The sequence below is a fragment of the Peromyscus eremicus genome, chromosome 4, assembly GCF_949786415.1.
Source record: "Peromyscus eremicus chromosome 4, PerEre_H2_v1, whole genome shotgun sequence".
NCBI lineage: Eukaryota > Metazoa > Chordata > Mammalia > Rodentia > Cricetidae > Peromyscus > Peromyscus eremicus.
The window spans coordinates 2,538,903-2,557,746 of NC_081419.1; positions in this window are offsets into that span (position 1 = coordinate 2,538,903).

Below are 18,844 nucleotides of genomic sequence, written 5' to 3' on the forward strand. Positions count from 1 at the left end.
ACACTGGACCCGGGCTCTAGGAAGCTGTACTTGCAGGGTTGGGGAAGCAGCTCAGTTGGCAGAGTGCGTGTATGAAGCAATGGCTTCAGTCCCTACATAAAACCAGGAACGACGGTGCATGGTTATAAGCCCAGCTTTTGGGAAGCGGAGGCAGGAGGATCAGAAGTTCAAAGTCATCCTTAGCTATATAGTGAGTTCAGGGCCAGCCTGGGTTATAGGAAGCCCTGCGGAGAACAGACAAATAAGGAGAGCTGTTCTTGAGTCCCAGTTGGACACACTTTGAGAGACTGCACGATCTGAGCTTAGATTTTTGCACTAAAAAGCTCATGGGGAAGCCCGATGTGGTAGTGTATGCTTTAATCTCAGCACTCGGAGGCAGAGGCAGTTGGATCTCCCCGAGTCCAAAGCCAACCCAACCTCCAGAGTGAATTCCAGACCAGCCAGGACAACATAGTGAGACCCTGTCTCAAAAACAACAACCCCCATTCCCCGCCCAAAGAAGCTCAGAGGGAGAGACCCTCAGTTTGCCTGTTGTTCAGTTTGGGTAGACACTTGACTTCTCTGGGCTAACTTCCTTTACTTTAAGGGTGCTATCCAGCCTGGAACACTGCTGACCACCCCAGGCTCTCACTGCCTACGTTGGCAGGAGTTGAGGAGGGGGCACTTACAGAGGAACTTGGGGCAACTGAGATAAGGGGAGCCTTGATTGTAAGCCTGCCTTGCCTGGCAGGCTGGGAGCTGCTGCGGGCTGGGAGCTGCTGCGGGTTGGGAGCTGCTGCGGGCTGGGAGCTGCTGCAGGCTGGGAACTGCTGCAGTCAGCTCTTCAGCCTGTAGTCTGCTCTCCAGAAAGGGAGGGAATCTCTGTGAATCATGGAAAGAGGCCTGAGGAGACCCATCCACTACACCTGGAGGTTTGCTGTTTCCTCGTGGATGGTGATAAGGAGGTGAATGTCCATCAGTTCCAGTGGTGGGCATCATCACTTAAGTGCCTAGTCAGGTTTAGGGGAGAATTTGAAGACCAAATGAGTCAAAGAACCTGCCTGGGTCGGAAGGTGGAACCATGCTGACTTCTCTAGATGTCTTCTGCTGAGTCCTCTAGGGTAGCATATGATCACCTTCCCACAAATGGCTTGTATCCCTGCCCTAGTCTGTGTGGTGCTCCCATGGCCCTGGGAGACAGAGCCCCTTCGGGGTCCTCTATCTTCCCTGTACTCCAGACCATTCAGGCCAAAGACCTAAAGCCTGGGAGGAGCCCCACCCCCACCCAGGACCAGCCACCCGCTGAAGGCTGCATCTCTGACACACCCCGGCAAAGGCGGGAAAAGGATTTGGCTGCATCTGAACAACAGTGCAGGCTAGGTGATAAGACCTCACCTCAGACCGGGGTGGGAGGCAAGATTAGGAAAGACAGCTTGGAACTTAGCTTTGGGGCAATGGCCCTCAAGTCACTCCTGTCCCAGGGGGTAAACCCAGAGTATTAATGGTAGGGGCTGTTTGCAGGGTAGCCAAGTCTAGCCCTCTTTGCTGTGTAGTCTGTATTCAGATCAGCTAAGAGGGGGACCTGATTCGATGGCAGGCATTGCTGGGAGCAAGAAAGGGCCTTGAGGGTGTAAGGTGCATGGCAGGCACCTAGGCTGAGCCGTCACATGGCACCTCCACTCACTGAGGATGAGCTGAAGGGGCCAGGAGGGAGGCTTGGCTCAGCCTAGCAGGTGTACTTTAAGGATGAACCAGAGAGCCGGCACAAGTTCAAGGCCCTCCATTCTCTGAACTCTAAAACGAAGGATAGGCCTTAGATTCCTGAGTCCATTCCACTGAGAGAGTCTCAGTTCTCTAAACAAAGGATTTGGAGGGGCCACTGCTCTTCCTGGCACGTACAGCAGCCACGACCTTATCTTCCAGGGACAGCCTTCCTCCCCTGCCCCCTTCCCCTCCTGGGCTTCTCCTTTCCTCCCCACTCTGAATCTTCCCAACTCTTCACTTGAGGGACTTGAGACCCTGAGCGGGGTGGGGGTGGGCGGGGGGCGGGGGCTGGGTTCCCCTCCATCTTTGTTCTGGGAAGGCCTTGAGAGCCCCGATCCATCAAATGGCTGGTTGATTTTCTTTTATACACATTCTTTTCTTAGGAAATCAACTAAAACCAAGATGCAGACTGAGGGAGTCAAGACAGGGCAATGGGAAAAATAGTTGATGGTAACCAGGGTCTGCCTTAGCCTGCCTAAGCACCTCCAGTGCGGCCCTGTTCCATCCACCTCTCACAGAAGAGAAGCCGGGCTTCCAGACTGCTCCGGGCAGAACAAGGCCAGGCTTGATGTGCCTATCTGGCCCCAGGACCGCCATACCCTCTCTCTGCAGGGGGACAGCAGTTATTCAGTGTGGTCTGGGTGGCACAGGTTGTGCCAGGCCTTTCACGTCAGGTCCTCACTGAGACACAACAGCTTCACCAAGGAAGAAAAGCGGCCGTGGTAGCAGCCCTGCTCTGTGCATTGTGTCACTGGGGACAGGGAAGTAGGAAGTGTCCTCAGGTTGCAGGTGAGGATCTCAAGGCTTAGAGAGGATGCTGACTCCTCCAAGGTCAGGGCAGATTTGACTTCTGGCCCACTGCCCACCCCCACCCCCCACCCCCATACCATCTGTACTCCTCACAGTAGCCACTGGTATAGACTGTAGTACCAAAAGAAAGTGGGAGCTAGAACAAAAAGTCATACTCCTCTGATCCCCAAAGACTCCACACAGGGTCCTGACCAGCTCCAGGGGAAAGGCAGATAAGAACAGACTTCCTTAAAGGTAGTTTTGCTGGTGGCCCAGAGTTAAAGGTGACTCAAGGTAAACCGACCAAAACCCAGGACAACACAGGACCATGACCTCCAACATCCATAAGCACTTACTGGGCACCTTATGCTCACTTGGGAAGCAAGAGGTCCTGGTGTTTTGGTTCCTCCCACTGAATTGTCCTAGCCCTTATCCCTTCCAGGGCATTGGCTCCCCTAACCTGGCAGAAAGACAGCCGGCACTTGGTCAGACCCCCAAGCCTACAGTGGGAGCCAAGTGTACCCAGAGAATTTCCTCTGGGCCCTTGTCAGCTGAGTTTAAAAAAGAAAGAAAACAGGAACCAATTACCTGTAGTGTAGTTAATTAACAACCTCTCGGTTTTGATTCACATGCACCATTCTGAGAAAGAGCTCGGGGCAGAGATTGTGAAAGACACTTGGATTTCTTCATAAAACAGAGGCAGTGATGGTATCTGCCTCCGGAAAGAGGCCCCTGTTAGCACGCTTCATAAACCTTCTATCCCACAGACTCTATGGCATAGAGGGTCCATCGACCCTGGGTCAGAACCTCAGCCGGGGCTGTCTGGAGGGACACAGCATCCTACACTCCCAGGTTTGGAGTACAGTGGGCTCGTCCGGATTTGACTTTCCTGATGAGCCCACTGCATGACCTTGTGCAGCCGGTGGAGATGAGTCTGATTCTGTGACCGCGTGAGCCGCTAACCTGGGTTTGGTTTTCCTATCTCTCAGAAGAGACGGTTAGGCTAAGAGATTTCTAAACTTCCCCTTTACTCTAAAATCCCATGTACAATCTGTTGACCTTCAGCTAGGGACTGACCCACCTTGCCTGAGACATTGGTCACTTGGGTTCCCTTTTCAGGAGGGTTGGGCAAGACTGAGTTGATTCTCAGGGTCAGCTACAGGGGACCCTTTGGACTTCCTTATGTATAAGAGCAGAAGGGAAGGAGGGAACACACTGCAGAGCCATGTCACAGAGTCATGGGCCAGGAGCCTGGATCACCTTAGGGAGCCTAAAGCTCCGAGTTCAAGCCCCAGCACCACCAAATAGATACATTAAGTCAGCAAGTGACTTTCAGGTCTTCACTGAAGCACATGGTTCAAGGACTGTATGTCCACATTGACAACAATACCATCCTCAAGAGCTGACAGGTACAGGTTCCATTCAGGCAGGGTGGATAAGCAAGGTCCAGCCAGACCAAAGCACACAGTATGATCCAGTCTACCAACCGAAGGCAAGTCCAGCATGCATGGCATAATAAACCCTGAGAACATGGGAGGCGGGATAAGCCAGCCACCAAGGACAAGTGTTGTGTAGTGCTCAGAATAGGCAAATTCACAGAGACTGGAGTAGATTTGAGGTTAGCAGGGGGAAATAGTTATTGGTTAATAGGTGTTGAGTTTCAGTTTCACAAAAGGAAACAGCCCTGGGATGGATGCTGGGGTTGGTTGTACAAGGTGAATCCACCTGATAGCTAATGAAAAGTTCGTAAGATGAGCTAGACTCGGGCGAGCACCTGCAGTCCTGGATACTTGGAAGGGAGTCAGGAGGATTGTGTGAGCCCAGGAGTTCCGGGCCAGCCTGGGCAAACATGGGAGACACTCTCAAAGAAAAGAAAGCTGGTCAGTGATGTCTCAGTGCGTAAAGCACTTGCCATGGAAGCCTGATGGCCTGTATTCAATCCCCAGAACCCACGAGGTCGAAAGAGAGAACGGACTCTATAAAGTCGTTCCCTGACCTCCACATGTGTGCCGTGGCATGTGTACCCAACATCTCTCTCACACGCAAAACAAACCCTAATAATAATACTTTTTGTTCTTCTTTTGAGACAAAGTCTCTCTATGTGGCTCTGGCTGTTCTGGAACTGTCTTTGTAGACCAGGCTGGCCTTGAACTCAGAGAGATCCGCTTGCCTATGCCTCCCAAGTGCTAGGATTTAAGGTATGCGCCACCATGCCTAGTTAACGACAATAATTTTAAGTTAATAAAAGAAGGGAGAGATAAAAGAAAAATGAAGAAAAAGGAGAAAAGAACCAGGGATAGAGTGTGAGGAGGTGGAGGCAGGATCAGAAATTTAGGGTCTTTAACTACATAGCAGAAAAAGAAAGAAGAGGACAGGGGAGTGTAGGAGTGTACTTCCGTAATAGACCCTGAATTCCATGCACCATGCACAGGAGCACCACACAAATCAAAAGAAAAAAAAAAGGTCAAACAGAACTGAGCAAGTGAAATGCCGTCTACACAGTCCACACTAAGAGCAGAGCAGCATCTGGGGCTGAGATTGCCACCGGAAAGGAGTCAAAACAAGCACCTTCACATTTAGGAGCCCTCTGCCGTTTTTTTGCCAGGGAGCAGGTGTTGTGTCCCAGAGAAGGGAGACCTCCAGCCATCTGGTCCCAGAACCTCTAGTGGGACCGTCACCTCCCGCCCCCTTCCCTGAAGTGCCGCGAGTGGTGGGCACCATGGGAGTGATTCCATAGGTCAAACCTAAATGATGCAGAACTGCCTGACTCCCCCAAAGAACTTTCTACATGTTGACCCCTACACTGAAATGCTACACCTCTCCTGACAGAGGATGAGCCAGTCACCACTTTGCAGGGCTTCTCGGAAGAACACAGGTGGACAGGCACAGCTCCAAAAGCACCAGGTGGCTGCCATACCCACAGCCAGAGGTGACTTGAATTTCCCCTAGTGGTCTCATAAAGATGCTGGCTTTCTCAAGACCCAGCCACAGACATCTCTGCAACGAACCCTATTTGCTAAGAAGCCCAAGAACTCAAACTTGCCTTTTCCTCTAAAAAGAAGAAGGAAGAGCTATGGATACTCAGAGAGAGCCAAGAACCCCTGATAGTGCCTCCCACCTACAATCCTGTTGTTCCCAGAGGCTAGGGCAGGCTCATCTTCACACCTTCCTTCAGTAGCTTCCTAAGGAGAGGGTCTCTGACTCCTCAGTGGTTCCAGGAACTTTTGAGAAGGTCATCGGGGGCTGTGGGAGGGCGGGCTACAAATCCCTCCGAGTTCCTGGTACAGGGCAGCTCTACCTGCAGGGAGACACCAACTTGGGCATCTCTGGCTGTGCTGCATACTGCCCACAGCCCTAGAGGAGCTGTGTGTGTGTGTGTGTGTGTGTGTGTGTGTGTGTGTGTGTGTGAGAGAGAGAGAGAGAGAGAGAGAGAGGGAGAGAGAGAGAGAGAGAGAGAGAGAGAGAAAGAGAGAGAGAGAGAGAGAATCAGGGTGAAGTTTCACAGAATTCCCAGAAGGAAGGCATGATTCCCCCACTAGCATGGGGCATCATAGACCAGCCCGCGCTCCTTCCTCCTTCTCTCCCCTGGTGATGAGCAGTGCATCCAGAAGAGAGATGACCACAGTATTCCTCCTCTAACTGTAAAGGGAAGCAGCCATTCTGCCTAGGGGTCTCAAGACAGGAAGTTTGCAGAGGAGCTCAGCCGCTACAGGTCAGGCAGCACTCACCTGCAAGGAGCTGTCCCTTTTCTGACTTCTGCCTGAGGATCCTGAGAGCCCGGGACCTCCACGCACTTCTACTGACTGCTCTCAGCTCGGTCAACTTTATGAGTCTCTGCACAAAGACACTTCTCCTTTTCGTCTCTCTCTCTGTGTTTTTTTTTTCCTCTTCTGTTCCCCTCCCTGATTTTCAATCTGATTATTTGTGTCAAAATCTGGCGGCTGCAGCGTCAGCCAATGACTAGGGCGCGCGGGTGCAGCCGTATTTGCTTATCAAAACTTCACAGGAGCTCCTAAGCCACTGGAAATTTCTCCAGAAACTTTGAGTAGCATTTGAGTGAAAAAGAGTGGCTAACTTATTAAAATTTAAAACGTAAAGCATTTACTTACAGTCCCTGGCTTTGGGGGTGGGGGTGGGGGCCATCACTTCCTTTAGGTTTTGTTCCTTTCTTTCCCTTTCTTCCTTCGCTGTCTTCCCCTTTTTTCTTCCCACATCCTTCCCCCTTTTCTTTACCCCTTTTCCTTCCTCTCCTCCTTCTCTCTCCTTTTCCTCCTTTCTCCCTCCTCCTTTCCTGTCTTAAGTTCAGCATCACACGTTTGTGCTGGGACATCAGAGTGGCCCCCTTGCTGCTACTGGGCCACTACAGACCACACTTAACCAGCAAGGTCCCTTCTCCAACTGGGCTCATTTGAAAAAAAAAAAAAAAAAAAAAAAAAAAAACAGAACAAAATTGGAGTTTCCCCAGACTCAGCCACAGACAGGCAGAGAAGAAGAACAGAAAAGTATGGCAGTGAGTTTGGGGACCCTGGACCCCATGCCGGGCCAAATCCAAGTACTGATTGAATACCAAGTATGAAGGCCAGCGTGTGCTGCCATCTGGTGGCAGACACGGAGACATCGTGGCCAATGGGGGCCTCTGGGTACCCAGGCCAGCCTGGGACCTTTCACCCCATTTGAACCTAGCCCCATTCCCTGCTCCCCACTTTCTCTTTCCTGCTCTGTCTCTGGGCCTCCTCCCATTTGGGGATGACTGATTTATTCCGGGAGGTTTTGCATACACAGAGAACTCCACAAAACAGCACTGTTAGCTGATTTGCATGCGCTTGCAGCCCGGACTGGAGAGATTACATTTCCCTCATAAAGAAGACAAACGTGGTGACAGGAAGCTCCGATTGAAACTGCAAGTCCAAGGTTCGAAGTGTAGAGAAAAGGGATGTTTCAATCAGGCCTTTCTGCTGGGAGGCCCAGCCGCGCAGCCAGAGCCAGAGGCCACCACAGCTCCCCAGGGAAGCACATGACACTAGAGTCACAGGTCCCAGCTGCTGGCCACAGACAGGAGACAGCCGCATCCAGCCCCTCGACCTCTCCTCATGAAAAGAGATTTAGGAAAACATCTTGAATATTCTTTAGATGGCACATGTTGCCAGCCAGCAGCCAGTGGAAACTGTGTCACTATGCAGAAAACTCAACAGATCATAATTAGGACATTTTCCAAACCTTCCCTGACAACACACACACACCCTTTCCCCTGATAACCTTACCAAAGCTTTTGCTTTCTGAATGCACAGTTGTTTGGCTGATCTCTAGCCTCAGGTTGCTGTGTAGCACAGCCAGTTCTACGGTGGCTCTGAAGCCACGCTGTAGGGAAGGGTCGTGATGCCCATAAAGGACCCCAGACGCAGGTCTCTTTTAGGCTCCTCTACAACTAAGATCCCCTCCCCGGAAGAGCAGTGGACAGGCCACCGGCTCCTTGCATACCAGGACCCCCATCTGGCATGACAGGCCCACACAGCCCTGAACCAAGCCACCCTGGATGGCCTCCGGAGCCAACACCACTTCTCTAAGCTGTGAGTCGTGGAGGCCACGCCTTCCCTTTGTCCCTCCAGGGCTAAATGCCTTTAGCATCCCCGTGGTTATTCATTCATTTATTGGACAGTTACTCCAGAGGTCTTTTCTTGAATGAGGTATTTCCTTACTTCCTCCTCCCTTCTCTGTGTTTGGTCAAGGTCTGTTAGTGAGTACCTCTTGTGTCCTCTCACAGGGCGGTAGGGGTAAAAGTGTCCTAAGGTTGTGGCCGTGCAGGACAGATGACAGAAGCGTTAAAGGAATGTTTTTGCCTCCTAAGTCCCTTTTATATTTTTGGGTGTGAGCCTAGCCTTTAACGGCTGAGCCATCTCTCCAGCCCCTAAGTCCCTTTTAATATTTTGGTTTTATTTTAATTTACGTATATGAGTGTGGCTGTGTTTGAGTATTCACATGTGCATGCAGCATCCATGGAGGCCAGAAGAGAGGCTCAGATACCTGAGGCTGGAATTATAGGCAGTTGTGAGCTGCCCAATGTGAGCGGTGGGAACTAAACTCATGTCCTCTGAAAAAGCAACAAGCACCCTTACCCACTTGACTCTCCAGCCCCTCACAGTCCCATCCATAAGGGCACTGATTCATTGATGAGGAAGGCTGAGGCCTCCTGGCCCATTCACCTCCTAAAAGATCACATCTCACTGCCATCATAGTAGGTCTCATGTTCCAATATGAATCTTGGGAGCACATATTCAGACCACAGCAAGTCTTACACAGGAGCCACACAAAGTCTTTCCTGGCCCACAAGATGGAGCAGAGCAATCTGAAAAAAAAGCATGTCACTCTAAGTGACAAGCTCTGTGGTATAAAGATGAAAAGAATACAATGTGAGCATGGAGCTCTGGAACATGGACCCAGATTCTGGGGGTTCAGTGAAGGAAGTGACCCCTATTTATTGCTTTATTTTATGTGTATGGGTTTTTGTCTACGTGTATGGCTGTGCACTGTGTGCATGCAGTACTGGCAGGGGCCAGGAGAGGGCATCCGATCCCCAGGGACTGGAATTAAAAAAAAGTTGTGCCCATCCATGCGGGTGCTATGAACCAAACCTGGGTCCCCTGGAAGAGCTGCCAGTGCTCTTAACCCCTGAGTCATCTCTCCAGCCCCCATGAAGTGGCCTCTAAATGGGTGCTGGGCTGAGAAGAGTCACTGAAAAGAGGAAGAGGTCAGACAAAGAGCTAGAAGCCAGGACCTCAGGGAACTGACCACAGCCAAGTCCAAGTGATAGTTGGATAGACTGAAGAAATGGGACCCTGGAGAGGAGAGAGGCAACCCAGCCAAGGAGGGCCTCCCTGGTGTAAAAGGCACCTTTACCTTTACCCGCAGGCCCAGAACGTTTACTCCGAACTTAGAGTCGGTGTTTCTCACAGTGTCACAACTTTTTCAGATAACAACCTGTTTTCAGGCGCCAATTGCAGAAACTCAACACAAACTTATTTTTTCTTTTCGACTTATTTAACATGTGTATGTGTGGTTTGCCTGCAGGTGTGTATGCTCACCCTGTGTGTGCCTGGTACCTGTGGGAATTGGAAGAAAGTATCAAGTCTCTTGAAACTAGAATTACAGGTGGTTTTGAACTACCACCTAGGTGCTGGGAATTGAACTTGGAGCCTCTGCAAGAGCAACAAGTGTTCTTTTTTAATGTTTTAAAAAAAATTAACATAAATTTTTTTATTGATTCTTTGGGAATCATGCACCCAAATCCTGCTCATTTCCCAGTCCCTCCATAACCGCCCCTCACCCCCTGTATAGTCTCCCCCAAAAGAAAATTAAGAAAATATTAATTAAAAACAAAATAAACAAATAACCCACTTGGCTGCTCCATCTTTTCCACCTCTCCAACACCTCTTCATTCGTCTTAGTGGCCTTGGGACCTGCAATGTGTCGCCCAATAGACCCTTTTGTCCACTCCACTTGACTTGCAAATGTTCATTGTAATGAGTTGCTGGTCTGGTACAAGGCCTTTGGTTTCTGGCACACCATCAGCACTGGACCCTCACCAAAACGCCTCCTGGATATTCTGACGTTGCCTGGAGTCATGGAGATTCCACGGCCATGGTTCTGCAGGAACAGTCCCTTCACAAGCTCTGGAGAGTCATGGAAGGGGTAGATGCCGGGGAGGGCCACCTCAAAGCCCTGCATGTGAATCTGGGTAGTAGCTGATTTGGTCAATCCAGGTGCCGGGATTGCCCTGCCTCAGGAGAGGGGCAGAGCTGGCTCTTCTGCATCCATGCTGTCAGGACCAGCTCTCTCATACCTGGCAACGAGTATTCCTAACTGCTGAGCCACATCTCCAGCCCTAAAGTTGGGTAATTTGACAATAATGAAACAGCCATTTCATTGCACTGAAAATGTTCTGCTTCAGATCTGGATGGATGCAGGTGCTGAAGTGATCCTGTCAGGATTCTCATTAGCTTTTGTTGACTGAAGGGGTTAGTTACTTTTCTCATTGTTGTGGAAAATACTTAATAAGGACAACTTAAAGAAGAACATGGGTTTTTGTTGGTGTTGTTTTGTTTTTGGCTTCTGGTGGGGAAGGAGTGACAGCAGCAGCATGCAGCAGTCTCTCGCTGTCACAGTCCCAATCGGGAAGCAGAGAGATGTGCACGCTTTTCCCCTGGCCTCAGTGGCTTTCTAGAACCTGGGTGCAGCCCCCATGACCCCATTACTCTTGCATTTTGCACATCTGTAAAATTAGCACCGTGTGAACAGCTTCGCCACATTCTACTGCCAGCTTGGGATATGGTCTGCTCTCCTGCTGCCAAAGCTGCCGGGGCCTCTGTCTGCCTTGTAAGTGAACCTCGGAAAACACTTCCTTGGGCAGCTGGCTTTCAACATAGGATCCTTTTGGTGACAGGCTCAGTGCTCTCCTTTAAAATGAATTTGTATTCTCACAAATTGGAGATTTTGTTAGGTGGGGTCTTACCTATTATCCCAGAAAAGAGACAGGGAAAGCTTCTCTTTTAAAAATTATTTTATTTATTATTTTATTTATGATGGTGGTGGTGGTGGTGGTGGTGGTGGTGGTGGTGCTGTGTGTGCAGACATACATGTGTGGGGCTGGTGAGATGGCTCAGTGAAGAAAGGTTCTTACCACATGAGCCTAATGACCTGAGTTCAATACCCAGAACCTACATAAAGTTAGAGAGAAGGCTCTCTCTCTCTCGCTCTCTCTGTCTCTGTCTCAATTTATTTATTTACTTATTTGTTTGCTTGTTGATTTTGTGGATATGTACCTGCCATGGCACGTGTGTAGAGGTCAGAGGATGACTTGTGGGAGTCGGTTCTCTCCTTCCACCATGTAGGTCCTGGAAACGGAACTCAGGTCGTCAAGCTTGGTAACAGGCACTTACACCACTGAGCTAGCTCACTGGATCCAAGTCCTCTCTTTAGAGGCATCAATCTTAAAAACAACTGCTTTCTTTGTCTCTGACTTGCCTGGCATCTTTATGCTCCTTTCCCCACCAAACTGCAAGGTTTTGCTCTCTTTCTCTGTAGTGATAATTGAGAGCAGTAGGCAGCCATGGTGCCACACCCTGAACACTATGCCACCTTGACATTTTTCTCCACCCAAACAACTTAGTCCACTAGGTTTGAATTCAACCTCAACCAAATTTTCAAGACACAAGCAGAATGCACCCAGGTTCTTTGCCAGAATGTAACATAAATGGCCTCTAGTGCGGCTTCCAGCACAATCGTTGTTCACCTCTGAAACCTCATGGGCCAGGCCCGCATGCTTTGCATTTCTCTTGGCATGCTGATCTTCCAAACTCTCACCAGAACGGCCCAGTAAGCTCAGCTCAAGGTGTTCTCAGGTGTCTGTCACTTAAAGCTCCAAATTACTCCATATCCTTCCACAGACCAGTTCAGAAGGCTTAAAAATCACACGATCAGATAGTCACAGCAATGGCCCCACTTCTGGCACCAATTATTTTGCTCACAGTTTAAGAAGAGGTGCTACATGGAGAGGTTGGGAGACGGCTCCTGGGTAAATGTTTGCTGCACAAGCTGAGTTCAGATTCCCAGCACCCATGTGAAGTGCCAGGCATGGCAGCACGCACTTGGGATCCCAGTGTTAGACAAGCAGAGGCAGTAAGGTCCCAGGGCATGTTGGCCAGCCAGATTAGCCACTCAGTGGGCTCCAGGTCCAATGAGAGACCCTGTCTCAAACACAGAGGACCACAGAGGAAGACACTCAACATGATCCTCTGGCCTCCACACAAACACACGCAGAAGAGGAAGAACCCAAGGAAGAACCTGCTGGCCCTTGCCCTCTGTGGGGCTTCTGGAGAGCTGGCTGATCTGGGGCTCATCTTCTCTATGTATTTTGGTGCCAGGAAAATACCCATTTACATGGGTTGCTTAAAGTCCAAGATTAGCCGGCAGCGGACAGAGCAGAGGAAGACTTGAACTCAGCCACAGAGGAGGCTGTGGCTTCTTGCCAGGATCTGCAGCCCCCAGGTGCTGGAGCCTCTCTTGTATGCTAAGGGCACTCTAGACCCTAGAGAAGTAATTTACTATATGGCCACACGGTGGCACCCTCTCCTCCTTTTCATTGAACAAAAATAGTCTCCATATAAAAATAATTTAGAGGCGCTGTTTGAATCACAAGAATAATATACGATCAGACGGAAATATGGATTTAAAATTCACCCCTGCGACTCCTTCTCTCCCCATCTCTCTTACCCATCACGTTAGTGTAATGGTTCCAATTCAACCTCATCATTACTGACATTTGCTTGGGCAGCCATGTGGCTGGAAGAATCTTCCCAAGGTGGAGGAACAGCTCTTCAAAGTCCTCCCACAATCCCACATGAGGCGTCATCCTGAGAGAGACCTAAGGTGAACCCCTGGTCTACTGGACATGGTGGGCAGGAAGAGCAGCTGAGGCCTAGAGAAAGACCTGCGGGGTTACCTACTGTGAAGGTTAATTTTGTCAACATGACAGAATCTAGAATTAGCTAGGAGACAACCTCCGGACCTATCTGTAAGGGAGTGTCTAGCCTGGGTTAACCGTGTGGGGAAGACCCACCCTGAATACGAGGGGTGCCATTCCCCAGGCTGGGGTCCTGGAACTGAGCCAAGCACCGGTGTCCATCACTCTTCTTCCTGACTCCTGATGCAGTGTGACCAGCATCTGTGACCAGCCCCCTCCAGCACCCGCTGCCACACCTTCCCTGCCGTGGTGATAAACTGCATCCTCAGACTTGGAGCCAAAGTCAACCCTGCATGTCTCCAGGAGACTTCGTCAGGGGTTCTGTCACAGTACTGAGAAAAGTAATACACTTGGCTCCTAAGAAACAGCCAGGACAGAGAGACACCCCCCCCACCCCATCCCCCCACCCTGCCTTCTCAACTCCTTTCTGAAGGGCTTTGTTTTTATTGCCTCCAATCTTGATGTCTCAATTTACAAAATATAAATGCCCACCGGTAACCGGCAGGGCCGGCAACCTCCACACACCACAGCTGGAGTTGACCTACACAAGGAGCGCGTGGTGCACAGGGCTCAGGCTTTGCATCCCTGAAATGAGCCTGGAAGATGCCTGTATGGGTGTCATCGGGAAAATGTTAAACTGTAGTCAGCTTGTGGACACTTAACCTGCTGCTCACTACATACCCACTCTGCCCTCTTTCTCTCGAACGGGATGGTCAAGGGCAGCCTTGGTGGCTGGGGTGGGGAGGAGGACAGAGTAGAGAGTGTCAGCCTTGTCCCATCAGGCAGCCTGTGTGACTTACCTGGCAGGTTGATCATTAATGAAACACCTGGCATTTGGTTACTGCTCTATAAACTCCAGGGACTTCCGCCTTTGTATTGGCCCACAGACTGCTAGAAATTCCACCCTGGGGCTATGGGAGGGAGAGGAGAAAGTGAATGTCCTAGACAGTGGCCAAGAGGTGTAGAGGGCTTGGTGGAACTCTTTTCTTTCATCTTAGGGAGCATTTTGGGATCACTGGGAATAAAGTCAATAGAATTCTATAATGGGGATCCAAGCACCAGTCCCTGGGCATGTTGGCACCATGGCCAAGGCCACACTGGCCTAATCAGGAGTAGTCTGCCTCATTCACTAGTGCACAGCCCCACTCACTGTTAAGATGCCATCACGACGGACAGCACAGATCAGTAAGTGTGTGACACATGAATATCTGTGGTTTTCCCAGTAAGCCAAGTGTGTGTGTGTGTGTGTGTGTGTGTGTGTGTGTGTGTGTGTGGTGTGTATTCTTTAACCAGCCCTAGGGAGGTAAGTCCTAGTGCATCCATCAAGCCCACGTGATGTTCTCAGTGCCTGGGTAGTTTCAGACAGAAAGAATTGCCGAGACTGTGAGTGGGTTCCCCCATATCTAACTAGTTGGGAGAAGAAGGGAACTTTCACTGCAAGTGGAGGGAGCAAAGTCTCAAGGAAGCGAATAAGATCTTGGGACCGAGACAGCCCTTTGCAGGTTACTAAAAATACAAACTCATTCGAAAAGTCCCCTCTCTCCCCACCTGCCCCCTGGCTCCACTTCCATGCAGATCGGAGCTGGGAAAGGGCTGGAAGGCGGGGGCGGCATCAACATGGAAGCAGGATTTGCACCCAATTTGCATCTCTTTTTGCAAGGAGGGGCTGCAATTCGAGAGCTTTCTCTCAAACTGGAGTTGGCCAGAGTTCCTCAGAAGCATGAGTGTGGTTCTATCTTTAAATACCTTTTCAGGTTTTTATTATATAAAAAATCAAACAGAAAAGCAAATCAGCCATATCTCATGAACACTCCATATCTGCCGTCTACATTAGGCCACAGTGTTTGCCGAATGTGCCTTTCCTCTGTAGATGCACACAGGAGTTTATGTGACATGTGTAGTTCTGATAGAATAGTTTGAAAATACAGATACCGGGACCCTTCATCCACATTTGAGTATGTTTCTCCTAAAAATAGGAATATTTATTCATCACATACGTACACAAAAGATGGACATTTCCTAAAGCTGTCCTAGCCAGCCTTCATGCTCACTGTCCCAGTCTGCCAAAGGCTTGCTTGCTTCTCTCTCTCTCTCTCTCTCTCTCTCTCTCTCTCTCTCTCTCTCTCTCTCTCACTTTCTCTCTCTCTCTCTCTCTCCCTCTTTCTCTTGCTGGCTTTCTTTCTCTCTCATTCTCTCTTTCTTTCTTTCTTTCTTTCCCTTTTTGTTTTTTCAAGACAGGATTTCTCTGTGTAGCCCTGGCTGTCCTGGAACTCACTCTGTAGACCAGGCTGGCCTTGAACTCATAGAGATCTGCCTGCCTCTGCCTTTTGAGTGCTGGGGTTAAAGGTGTGTGCCAACCCATCTGGCTCTTTCTTTCTGTTTTTTGTTTTGTTTTGTTTTTTTTCTTTCAAAGGTTTTCCTCTACTGTGGCTCTGTTAGAATTCAGACCCACCCACCCCCAACCCCCCACCCCCACACACCCCCACACACAGTGTGTGTGTGGAGCGGGGATATGCATGCACGCTCACTAGCCCATCCATGCCCATGTGGAGGCCAGAGGTTGACTTCAAATATCTTCCTCTATCAATCTCCACATTAGTTTCATTTGTTCGTTTAACAGTCTTTCACTGAACCTGGAGTTCACCCATCCAGTCTGAAATGGTCCTGACTCCACACCCCAGCAGACATCAAGGTCAAATGCCTTCACATGCTGGGCTCCTCAGGACCTGGCCTGCTCACATCTCCAGTGGTCTCTATGGAGGCCCACTAACTGGTAACTGAGACAAACCTCTGTGACTCAGTTTCTTATAAAGTTATACCTTCTGAATAGGGTTCCTCTGAAGGCTTCATGTACACATGCAAAAACCTCAGAACGGCATGGGTTCTTGGTTCATGTCATCTGTGGCTTGCCTCCTGTACCTCCTGGCCCAGCTTAGCCAGCAGCTTCCCAACTGCTCTGGCATTCTTGTCCCTGTCTTTCCCTACACACGCGTGTTCTTGCTCTCCCTGGACTGTTCCGAACAGGCTTCTGTTTTCTCGACCTAACTGCTGTTCTCCATGTTTGAAATGTGGCCATGAGCAAGAGAGTTGCTGGGTGTGGGTGCTATACAGTGCCCTTAAGTCTACTGCAACAGTTGTTGCAGGGTGAACGTGCCTGTCTCTAACTCTGGTCTGTGAGGTTCATGAGGCTCTCTCTCTCCTACTACTGAAAGACCAAGTGTGATCTAGCATTATTCTGGATGTTTCTATGAGAGCACTTTGAAAAGATTGGCATTTACAACAGTGGATTCTGGGCAAAGAATAATTCCCACCACAAAGGGTGGCAAATTGGAGCAAGGCTGAATAGAACAGACTCACCTCCATCAAGCTGGAGTAATTTTTGCTATAGTTGGCCTTTGGACTTGACCTGCAGCACTTTTTTTTTTTTTTTTTTTTTTTCTGTTTGCCAACCTGCAAACACTCCCTGCAGAGTTTGGACTTGCCAGGCTCCATAATGGTGTGGGCCAATTCTCTCTCTCTCTCTCTCTCTCTCTCTCTCTCTCTCTCTCTCTCTCTCTCTCTCTCTCAAGAGCACATCTTTAGGATGCTTTAGGATCAGTCAGTCAACAAACAATTATGTTTAGAATCTTAATGAGGGGTTGGGATCAGCTCAGCGGTGGAGAGAGGGCAATGGTATAGATGGAAAATTAGATCTTCTTTAAATAATGAAGGATGCTAGGATGGGGAAGGAATAGCTGAGCAAATATAAACCTTTTCTCTATATATTCCTTCTTTTAAAAAGTTGATTTGAGAAGCCAGGCATGGTGGCACACATCTTTTCCTCCAGTACTGTGAAGGCAGAGGCAGGTGAAACTCTGTGAGTCTGAGGCCAGCCTGGTCTACAGAGTGAGTTCCAGGACAGCCAGGGTTATGGAGAAAGAACCTGTCACACACACACACACACACACACACACACACACACACACACACACACGATTTGAGGTTGGAGAGATGGCTCAGTGGGTAAGAGCACTGGTTGCTTTTGCAGAGGATCTGAGTTCAATTCCCAGCACCTACATGGTAGCTCACAACTGTTTGTAATTCCAGTTCCAGAGGATCCTATACCCTCTCCTGGCCTCCATGGGCACCAAGAATGCATATGGTGCACAGACATACATGAAGGCAAAGCATCTACCCACATTAAAAAAAAAAAAAGAAAAAAAAAAGGAGTTGATTCTAAGTTGAATGGGGTGGCACACATCTTTCATTTCAGCACTTGTGAGGAAAAGGCAGGCATAACTCTATGAGTTCCAGGCCAGCTTGGTCTATATATTGAGTTCCAGGTGTGCTAGGGCTACATGGTAAGACCCTGTCTCAAAACAAAACAAAACAAAATGTACTTTATTCTTTAAAAAAATATTTTAGCTGAGTGTGGTGGTAGCCCTAGCACTCAGGAGGCAGAGGCAGGAGGATCTCTGAGCTCAAGGCCAGCCTAGTCTACAGAATGAGTTCCAGAACAGTTAAAGCTACATAGAGAAACCCTGTTTCTAAAAACCAAAAATAAATTAATTAGTTAATAATAAAAATTAAAAGATTTATTTTTTAATTATGTGTATGTATGTGCATCTGTATGTGTTGGGGAATGTGAATATGTGTGTGCAGATACTCTTGGAGTTCAGAAGAGGGTGTCAGATCCCCTGGAGCTGGAATTACAGGTAGGTGTGAGCTGTCATGTGGGTGCTAGAAACCGGACTTGGGTCCTCTGCAAGAGGAGCAAGTGCTCTTAACCAAAGTAATTGAGTAATTGTTTCTTTTCTTTATTTGATCTATCTGTCTATCTATCTATCTATCTATCTATCTATCTATCTATCTATCTATCTATCTATCTTTGGGACAGGATTTCCTCTATGTAGTCCTGGATGTCCTGGAACTTTCTCTGTAGACCAGGTTGGTGTTGAACTTAGAGATAATCTGTCTCTGCCTCCTGAATGCTGGGATTAAGGGCATGCACCACCACTGCCTGGCTTGAGATCATGGCAACTCCTTTTTTTTTTAATTTTATTTATTTATTTTTTTTTACTTCATGTGCATTGGTGTTTTGCCTGCATTTGCATCTGTGTGAGGGTGTCAGATCCCCTGGAACTGGAGTTACAGACAGTTGTGAGCTGCCATTTGGGTGCTGGGAATTGAACCCAGGTCCTCTGGAAGAGTAGCCAACGCTTTTAACCGCTGAGCCATCTCTCCAGCCCCACATGGCAACTCTTATAAAGGAAAACATTTAATTGGGGTGGCTTACAGTTTCAGACATTTAGTCCACTATCATTATGGTGGGACATGGTGGCGTGCAGGCAGATATACTGTTGGAGAAGGAGCTGAGAGTTCTACATCTTGATCTGCAGGCAACAGGAGGTGAACTGTCACACTGGGCATAGCTTGAACATAGGAGACCTCAAAGGCCCCCCCCCCCCCCACAGTGACACACTTCCTCCAACAACGCTACACCTCCTAATAGTGCTGCTTCCTTTTGGGGCCATTTTCTTTCAAACCACACAGATACAGTGTGACCTAAGCGATGTAAGATAAACTTTTTCTTCCTCAAGTTACTGTTGGTCATGGTGTTCTCCCATAGAATAGAGAAGTAACTAAGACAAGGTAAAGTACACTATCTCAAAACAGGCTTCTCAAAAAAGATTTGTGTGTGTGTGTGTGTGTGTGTGTGTGTGAGTGTAAGTGTCCAAGGATGACAGAAGAGGGTGTTGGATCCCCTGGAGTTACAGGGAGTTGTGAGTCACCCAGCATAGGTGCTGGTAACCTGCT